Below are 10377 nucleotides of genomic sequence, written 5' to 3' on the forward strand. Positions count from 1 at the left end.
TTATCCGTTCAACACCTTGATATCTGCGCAGACTGATGTTTCAAAATTATTATAATTATGATCATGGGGATAAAGAGAGCCAAACTTTCGAAAGAAGACTTGAAAAAAATTAAAAATTCTAGTACTACCCTGTGAGATGAAAATAATGAGCTGGTCACAGATCCCCAGGATATCAGCAATTGCTCTAAATCCTTCTTGATGAGGAATCTGTGACTCCAAACTCAACATTAATTCAAATGCAAATAATATCTCTTCCCCCTGAGAATCATTATTCCTGATTCAGCAGGCAATTTAATGGGAAATCTGCAGGTGCACTGCAGACTTTGAACCAGAGAAGTTGTTCCAGCTCCAGATGAAGCTTTGACTCCTGAACACATGGAATCTGACAGTCAGAGCCCAGAGATTTGAATTCTCTCACTGCCTCTGAGATGGTAGTCCCTGGGTAAAGCATATGGAACTCAGTAGGGCATAGATCTGGTACCTGCAGCCTGGAAAATATCACAAACCTCTGTCTGCTTCTCTCAAACACACACCCCCTTCTTCAGTAGCTGTTAACCACCTCGACCCTTTGCATGGAAGTTCTTCTTAAATACCACCTGCAGAAGACAGTCAGCCTCCAGCCTTGTCATCTTGAGGTGACCCACAGAGGAGAAAAGGCTGGAAGCCTCTAGAATTATCTGGCTCAGGTTGGACTGTCTGATGCTGGGAAAATTACATGGCCATTCTGTGCCTCAGTTTCTCCATCAGCAAAATAAGGAAATGAATAACATCTGCCTTGTAGGACTGTGGTGTGGTTTAAGAGCTATAACAAACTTTTCATAGGCAAGATAACAGAAGGGTTAACAGTATGAACTCTGAAACCAGACTTTCCTGGTCCAAATCTGAGCTCTGCAGCTTGCTTATTAATAACCTTGGCAAAACAACCTTTTTTTTTTTTAACATCGGTTACCCAGTGTAAAATGGGGGTGATAATATTAACAACCTGAGTTGTTATAAAAATTAACATTTTAAAATAATTTAGGCCAGTGTCTGGCTTATATACCAAAGACTGTGTAATCACTTATGGTACAAGCAGTGCTTGGGCCATAGTGAGAGCTCAGTAAATGTCATATATTAGTATAAGAATTGTTAGTATTTCCATGAGTAGTTGTAACACCATAGAAGAAACAGGGAATAATATTTCCAAAGATAGAATAGAAATAGGGAAGGTATTTTCAGTTAGAAGAAATTGCCCTCTCAGCAATTTCTTTTTACCAGGTTTTATATGTGTAATAGTCTTTTCAGGATTCTATAACAACATACTACAGACTGGCTGGCTTAAACAACAGAAATTCATTGGTTCACAGGTCTGGTGACTGGCGGTCCAAGATCAGGGTGCCAGCATGGTTGGATTCTAGTGCGGACTCTCTCCTGACTTGAAGACTATACCTTCTCATTGTGTCTTCACATGGCAGAAAGAGAGAGAGAGAGAGCTCTGCCTCTTCCTGTAAGACCATAGTCTTATTGGATTAGAGGCCTATTCTTATGACCTCATTTAAGCTTTATTATCTCTTGAAGGCCCCATCTCCAGATATAGTCACACTGGGGCTTAAGACTTCAACATACGAATTTTGGGGGATATGATTCAGTCTATCACATCGATCACATTCAGTCTAACATCACAATAAAAGGCCCTGTGATGCTTTGGCATACCCTGGTGACTCAGGGATGGCCAACTAGAAATATAACGGGTACCCAAATGCCATTCTCACTGAGAAGTCTGGAAACGTATTTCTGAGAAAAGCAGAAGAGAGAGAGTTTAGCCAAGGTGGGAAGCTACTACATGTGGTGAGGCCATGTGTGGCAAGCCTGCGTCTAACTAGCCATGGACACATGAAGTCCTTCAGTGCTTAACAATGCTGAGTCATATATTAGATTATGTTCCAGAATCCTACACCCACAGCATGTGAGGCAGATAAGCTGTACTTACCCAAGAAATGTAAACACCACAGTAGTCCTTGGTTGTCAGTCTGGTAGGGTCACGAAGACCTGCCTGGTATCAGTGTTTTTTAAAGCAACAGCTGAAAAAGTGACACCTAACTAGTCAAAGAACAGAGTTACAAGAGATATGCTGATTCAACAAATGGGTAATTATATATATTTGTTTTATTTGCTAAATCTATCCCTAAAATTTGTGTGCAGAAAAAAAAATGGAGAAGTAAATTGTGATGAATATTCGGTTAAAACAATCCTGCAGCAAATCTGAAAAAATCTATGGAAATAGAAACAATCACCCCTCATTTTAGTTTTTGGGGTTTGTTCTGTTATTATTATAATTGGATAGATACATTGAGTTTACATAAGCCAGGATTTATATTTTTTATGAGGGTCTTTACTTGACTTTTTTTATTCTAGACTTCTTTTATTCTAGATTGTACTAGTAAGAATTTAAAGATGTTACAAGGTAAGTAAGAGTTTAGATAAAGTTCTATCATACAGAACTTTCTCTTGGTTATTTCAGGGCAAATGAGTTTTAAAGTACCTGCACAGTAAATATTAATCACTGCATCTTGCCACATCTTGCAGATTTGCATTGTCAAAGGCTACAATTTTATCATGATAGTCTTACAATGTGATTAGAATCCTGTATTAGCTAAAGCCATTTTATTTTCAAGGACAAAATTTAAAGCAAAGAGGGGAAAATATATGAATGAAAAGAAGAAAAGAAAAATAATTTGTCTCCTTGACCTTCAGTGTTAGGGAGAATGACCAGAAAACAACACAATAATGTTCACCTTTGCTTCTAGGTCAAATTAATCTCCAAGGTTTTTCTAACTCATTATCAATTTCAAAAAATAAAAATATATAAATTGAAGAAATAGATCACAGCTCCTTATTCATCAGAGACACATCCCTTAATCTTCTCTTTAGCCATCTGGCAGCATACATTCAGTTTTTCTTTCTGCATGTATTTTCACAGATAAGGGACATTTCCAACCTCTTGCTTCTATTATTTGTTGATGTTTCTTGTCTCCTTGCAGTTACAGCATTATCTTGAATAGGGTTTTACCTCCATATCTGTGTTATCCCCAGATGGTGATGTCATGCTACCAGAATCACCCATTAGCAAAGCATCCTGATGGGGCACAACCACCTAGCTCCCTTTCGTCTCAGTTACCATGTGGCCCAGAGCCTTTCCTCTCTACACTAACTGAACCACAGTTTATCTCGGGGAGGAAACAGTAGCCTGGAAGCAAGGCTAGGAACAGGTCACCCCTCTCGTACAGTAAGAGATAGACCAGAAAAGCCCAGCCAGATGTCCTTAGCCCCCTCTGTCTCCTGTTTTTAATGGAAACTACACCTGAGTAACACCAGAGCCACCACAACCTCAAATTTCTCCATCATCTGTAACCTGAGGGAAGGCCACAGTCTGATGGCGGCCCTCCGGTTAGGAGGCTGAGAGCTCCTGTCTGTTAATTTATTGTTTGCTCTTTGGAACCAGAAAGTGGCAAAAACACTGGAAAACCTGTTACTTGGGGCCCTACAGAGTGGTCTATTTATTTCTGTTTGCAAATCGAGGGACGCGGGTCTTCCCCACTCCCTCCACGGTGGGGCCATTTCTAATGACCTTCAGTTGCCTGTCAAGCTGTTCTGACTGCTCATGTCTATGGCCCTTGTTCCAATATCCAAGTCAGATAATGTAACATTCAGAAAATCTTGTTCCCATTCCTTGTTCTTTAAATGTTTCAAAAATCACAGAACTGAAGGAAGCAGAAGCGAGGTTTCATGCTGAAGTCTAGTTGCTCTCCCATGATGGCCTGCATGGGATGCAGTTTACTCTAGGGGTTTGAGTGTCACTGAGAATTCTCGAACCACAAAAACTGCATCAATGTGCATTGTCCCTTCTCAAGCTCCCAGACTGATATTACAATTGCATTGACTTGAGACTTTGCACGCATCAGGGGTTCCAAGGCTTAAGAGTAGATCAGAATCACTAAGGGGACACGTTAAAAATGTCTATTTCCAGGTTCCATCCCCCAGGGATTTGATTTAGAAGATATAAAGTAGAGGCACAGAAATCTGAATTTTTAGCTACAGATTTGTTGATTTTGAAGCAAGAAAGTCTAAGACTGCATTTATACACTGACCTCAGTCAAAGTTAACATTTTTTAAATCCTCAAGAGGGCCCTGCCTTTTCCTGAAGGATGGATTATTTTATTTCTTTCATACTAAGTACTCAAGATTAGGTGCTGTCTCCAGGCCCTGAAAATATCTTAATGCCTTGTTGAGATGAACAATATGTTTTGTGCTTATCAAATTGCTCTTCATCAATTAGGTAACAGTTTTATAATTCATATTATGTGCCAGGCAATGAGGATATAAGGGTGAGAGAAGCAGCTCTTGCCCTCAGGAGCTCACAAGCACATGGGGAAGATGTTCAGTTAAACTGGCAATTGCAGTAAGGTGGGAGAGTTGCAATTGGAAACACAGGCACAGGTTTCTATGGGAGAGCCAAAGAGGAGCACCACCTGAGACAGGAGTTTAGGAAAGCTGCTCAGAGGAGGTGGCCTCAGAAAAGGGCTTTGGGTAAAGAGAAGAGATTAACCAGGTCAAGAAGATAAAGAGGGAGTCATATTTGCGAAAGCACAGAGCAGACAGGAGCAGAGCGTGCTCAAGAAACTATGAGGAGTTAAATATGTTCAGGGTAAGGACTCATAAGAACAACAAGGTGTGTTAGCCTGTTCAGGCTGCTGTAACAACTTACCACGGACCAGATGGCTTATAAGCAACAGAAATGTATTTCTTACAGTTCTAAAGGTTGTGAAGTCCAACATCAGAGCACCAGCAGATGCTGTTTCTGATGAGGGCCCTCTTCCTCCTGGTTCACAGATGGCTGTCTTCTCACTGTGTCCTCACATGGCAGAAGGGACAAGGGAGTTTTCTGGGGCCTGTTTTATAAGGACAGTCATCTCATCCATGAGGGCTCCACCCTTAGGACCTGATCACCTCCCAAAGGCCCACCTCTCAATACCATCCTGGGGGTTAGGATTTCAATATATAAATCTTCAGGGGTAGGAGGAACACAAGGAGAAGTGACTGAAGGAGTAAAGCAGAATATAAATCAAACTTAGGAGTTTGAAAATTATTTATTCGGCAGTGAGGAGCTATTGGAAGGTTCTATTGTGTACAGAAGATGGATCCAATGGGGAAAGATTGGTATTGAGATTATTACCTCAACATAACCAGGCTCAAATACCAAAGCTTAATAACACCAAAATGTCTGTGGCTTTGGCTCCATGTTTTCTCTTTTAAGTAATAAAAAAAGTTTAAAGTTTCTATTACACATAGAAATCTGTTGACAATTTTAATCTGATGGCAGCCGTGGTACTGTGACTATTCATGTCAGAGTCCTTTGCCAGTAGAAACAAAGAAGATGCTGTTGCTGGCATGCTTCAACTCAGTTTTATTTCCTTATTTTATAAATTCTCTTCCTTTTGTTAAATCTGTCTTCTCCTTGAACTAGGATCTTCCTGATGGATCCTTTGAGTTATTCTAGGACAATGCTTTTGTAGCTCAAAAGAGTGGTTGGCTGCAAACTCTTTAACAGCCTTCAAACCCTCTATCGCAGACTCCAGCCTGCCTTTCCAGAAATAGCCTCTCAATGTCTTCTGCACTCCAACCAGATGATTAGAGTCCAAACCAGCCACAAGACTGCCTGAACCTGTGCCTTGGCTCAAACACTTTCTTCTGTCTTCCACTAAGAATGCCCTCCCTCCAGCCCTATCCACCCATGGTTATTTTTCTGATTCTGTAAGCTCAAATGCCTGAGCTTAAAGATACCTTCTCTAATGGCCTGAGCAGAATTGTTTCCCCTCTGGACTTCCTCAGTTTGATTGTCTTCTAGAGTTTGGCTTGCATTATAGTTACCTGTGCACAAATCTGCCCTGTGAACCCCTTTAAGGACATGACCCTGTCATGGTCAACTTTGTCTCCATATTCCTTGCTTAGTGACTACACAAGGCTGAGTTGCACCACACAGGGCTACTTTTCCATATTTCAGAAACTGTGCTTTAATAACCACAATCCACATGAAAGCTCCAGCTCATAATAAGAGCTACAGCTACGAATGACTGAGTGCTTATTATGGGTCAGACATGGAACTGAGATTTTTTCATATTTATGTATACTAAAATTAATATATATGTGTGTATGTATATGTACATGTGTGTAAATATATACACATATACACATAGACATATATTTATGTATATATGTTTATATGTGCATATACATTGTATATTTAATTCAGAACATATATGTGTGTGTGTGTATATATATATATATGTATGTTGGGTATGTGTGTATGTATGTGTGTATTCAACTAATCCCACATAAGGGATTCTCTCCTTTTTAGAGATGAGTAAACTGAATTGCAGAGAGCTTAGGTGACTTGAAAGAGACTTGACTGCTGAGCAGGGAGACCATCTGTAGCCACCTCCCTGTCACAAGGAAGCCTGCACATGTAAGTTACTCCACCCCTGCCCCAGATGACTCCTGGGTGACAGCTGTGAAATATTTCGATTCATCCTGAGGCTTCTCTGCTAGCCCTATTGGAAAGTCTGGAAATAGGTGTAGGGGGCATGAGGAAGAAATAAAAACAGAATCCTGTGGAGTCACTACATTGTAGAAGAAAAGAGAAAGACAAGTCAGGGGTGGAGAAAGAGAAAGAAGGGTTAGAGACCATGGAATGAGGAATAGTGAGCAGCACAGGTCATGAGAGCATAGCTCTGTCCTGGCTGTTTTCACCGGAGCAACTCACTTTCACCTGTTGGATGGCTGTCCCGCATCACTGGCCTGTAAGCTCTGGGAGAGAAGAGACCATAGTAACAGTAGCCATTATTTATTGAGCACCTACAATGTGCCAGGACACTGTTCTAAGCATGTCTCTTGTATTATCTAATCTTCACAAAACCTTATGAGATAGGTAATGTTATTAACTCCATTTAATAGGTGAGGAAACTGAGCCCCAGAGAGGCTGCATAACTTACCTGTGTCACACATCTAAGACAAGTCAGGGCTGGCTGTGCAGACAGATGCTCTGACACCAGAGCCTGCCTTTAACCATGATGCTGTGCCACTCCCCATAGCACGTGAATTAGCCACTTATTAGGCATATACTGAATAAAACAATGAATAAAGATGGGAGGGTCACCAGGATCTAGAACTGGAAGGAGGTAAAGGATTATGAAAACTGAAAACAATCTTTGGATTTGCCAATTTAAGAGGATGTTGGTGGCATTCAAGAGAGCATGGTGGAGTCCTCTCTCTGTCCCCAGGTAAGGTGGGAGTGTCCAAGGCATCCTCAGCTCTTAACATAGTTCCTGGAACCTGGTCTGCACTCAGGGATACCTGCCAAGGCAGAAGGCCAAATTCCCCCCATGTTCCTTCCCAAGCCACCCACTGGCCCCTATGAAGGCTCTGGGAGTGACTGAAAAACTGGCATTTTTGGTCCTACAGAGACGTCAAAGAGAGGAAACGTTGAAGACAGAAACCCAAAACTCTCAGTGTATAACTTTGAACTGGGGCCGGGGAGGGGGGTGGGGAATAGCTTTCATTGGCTACAGCTACCACATCAAAAATAAGTAAAACATGAGAACTGTGAACCACATGAAGAGAGAGCGCGCCAACCTCAGTGAATCTCTTAACACTTAAGACGCTTCTTGGTAGAACTGAAGCCTCCCAAATGAAAAACAAGCACCGTTGTTCTTTATGGTCCAAATCACTTCAAAAGAGACTTACAAGCCCAAAAAAGATAAAGCCCAGCTTAAACGTGCACCCCACCCCACTTCCTTGCTGGCTCCTTCCCCCATGCATTGCCAGAACCTGCTCCACTAAACAGCACGGGGTGGGGGAGGGAACAGACAGAAGAGACGAAGGCCCTGGCCACCCTCTGTGCGTGACTGCCACCTGCGTATTGCAGGGTCTGGGCCCCTTGAGGAGAGAGGTAGCACGGTGCTGCATGTCCGTGTGGCCCGCCAGCTGGATCAATGAGTTCAGCCGCACTCAGCTCCAGGAGGCTGCAGATTTCTGACTCAGATCTCAGCGAGTAGCGCTGACATCTATTACCCCAGAAAGAGATTGGATATTGGGCTTAATGGATTTTCTGTGTGTTCTTTTCTGACCATAGAGAGACCTCCCATAGAGACGAAATATGTCTACAAAAGGGTCACTGCCCTTGCAAGGAAAATGTGATCCCAGCACGGCCTGGCGTGTTCCTGGCAGCAGAAAGGTAAAGGAAAGCAGCAGAAACAGGCCAGCGCAGTGGGGTGCAAGCTGGTAGAAGCTCCACTCCACTGGGTGTAAGGGAAGTGAGCTGTGTGGAGGCGGCGCGAACAAGGGAGCATTCAAAGTCCCTTAACACTGGCGTTCAAGAGCCTTTGGGTGCCTATATTTAATTGTGGGTGTGTCTGGCATTTCTATAATTCACAACACATGAGGTCGCAGTGTGAGAACTCAAATCAGTAGGAGGTGGAGAGCAGTCCAGTTTCCCATCCCACTCCCGCACGCTTAGCCCTCGCCCCCGACTCCAAGCTGGGGGCGACGGTCCAGATTCCCAGCTCATGAAAGCAGCCCAGGCGTCTGCCCAGAGGTCGCCTGCCTTCTCCTACCAAGAAGGAAAGGAGCACGGAGACAAACCGACTGACTCAAAAGCCCTTCTTTCCTAGGACTCCTGCCAGGACAGGAGGAGAAGTTGCGGCTGAGACGAGGAGAGGGCGGGAAGCCCTACAGATGCCCCAAGCCCACTGAAGCCACAGGAGGGGAAGGGAGGAGGCTGCTGTGCTTTCTGTGTACCTTGTTCTCTGCCCAGAAGGGTCAGCACAGCCAGGCAGCCCCGAAACCCAGTGGAGGCTAAAGAAAGGAAGGCCCTCTCTCCTAGAGAAGGCTCAGTAGGCTCCCGAGGAAAGGGAAGGAGCAACTTTTTCCGTTTGACTTCAAGTAGGAGGGGGAAAGGGTACAGAATCAAAATGTATGGCACTTGCGATTCAGTTGGCTTATTTCTGAAAAAATTGGGGTAGACTGGGCGCCCAATGCACCGTAAGCGTTATGTGTGTTTGTAAACACACACGGGGGTGTACACAGGGGTAGGGGTCTTAGAGAGAAAAGTAAAAAGGGAAAAGAAGGAAAGAAGCAGAGACTAGTTTACACATAAAAGTACATAAATAAGTCTACTTATGAAGACCATGGTTTCCCACTAACAGCCCCATCTTGGTAGCAGAATGGGACAAACTGTCACACACCCACAGTGAATTGTAAATAGCAGGGAATGGAAGGACAGTGTTCATATGCATTGGATGTATAATAAGAATACATATGTGACCTACATATGTCTGTTTAATTAGGACTAGTGTCCATCCCTAGTGAAGATTGATTAGTCATTGTGACCTTGTTTTTGAAAGGATAATGAGAGCAGATGAGACTTTTGCTTTAACAAACTTACTTGGCCAAAATTTTAAAAGCTGGCAATTCTAGCCTTGCTACCAATCCTGATTGATTTGTTGTTGTTGTTGTTGTTTTCCAACTTTACTTGTCTCTGATATTGAAATGTCTAGGAACTGTAACCTATGACGTGGAAGTGCTATATAATTTGTTTTCAAATTTCAAGCCTCTTTAACTAATGTGGATTTTTATTAAGCAGTTGTTTGACATTCAATGTCAGATGGGTTACAAGGAAAGCTGATGTTTAGAAGGATGTACTGTGTGTTGGGCATCATCCCAGACTCTGTCTTTTAATTCGGGTCGTAAAACTTACGCATCTTTGTACGGTAGATACGACTTAACCCAATATTTTTTCAAAAGAGAAACAAGTTTTATACCTTGCACAAAACCACAGGTGGTGAAGGCAGAATACAAACTGAGGGCCCATCTGACTCAGAAGCCCACGATGTTTCCTATCCTATCTCCTCAGTTACCAAAAAGAGGTTCACAGCACTGGACCAGAGAGAGACCTTGGATGTTAACTCCACCAGCCTCTAATTTTGCAGAGAAGAATGCGCTACAGCAGAGGTTAGGTTACTTGCCTAAGGCTTACTCAGTAAATTTGGTGATGTAGCTAAATTCATCACCAAATTTGGCTGCCACTCAGTCTCTAAATCGCTTGCCTGGTGTCCTCTCCACCCTCACCCCCACCCCTACCCCAGCCGTGCCCCAGGCACTATCCATAGATGAAAAGAGACAGCCATCCTCAGCACCCTCCAGACCAGAGCAAGCTGAGAACAGTTGATGCCTCCCCAGAGTTCCTGACACAACTCCAGTGCTGTGGAGGAGGCCCATCCCACAGAGCTGCTGCAAGAAGAAGATGCTGGGAGCTGAGCCCTGGCAATCGCCTCCAGGCCAGCT

At 43.2% G+C, this 10377-nt stretch overlaps 1 long non-coding RNA gene across 1 annotated transcript; it reads left to right on the forward strand.

Moving 5' to 3' along the window:
• The first annotated feature begins 2072 nt into the window (after positions 1-2072).
• Positions 2073-9277, forward strand: LOC109029356 (uncharacterized). Its single transcript, XR_002008416.3, has 4 exons — positions 2073-2126; positions 6395-6502; positions 8168-8269; positions 8706-9277. It is a non-coding gene; the product is annotated as an uncharacterized lncRNA (long non-coding RNA).
• Positions 9278-10377: the final 1100 nt, after the last annotated feature.

Source organism: Gorilla gorilla, chromosome 14 (genome assembly GCF_029281585.2).
Source record: "Gorilla gorilla gorilla isolate KB3781 chromosome 14, NHGRI_mGorGor1-v2.1_pri, whole genome shotgun sequence".
In the NCBI taxonomy this organism is placed as follows: domain Eukaryota; kingdom Metazoa; phylum Chordata; class Mammalia; order Primates; family Hominidae; genus Gorilla; species Gorilla gorilla.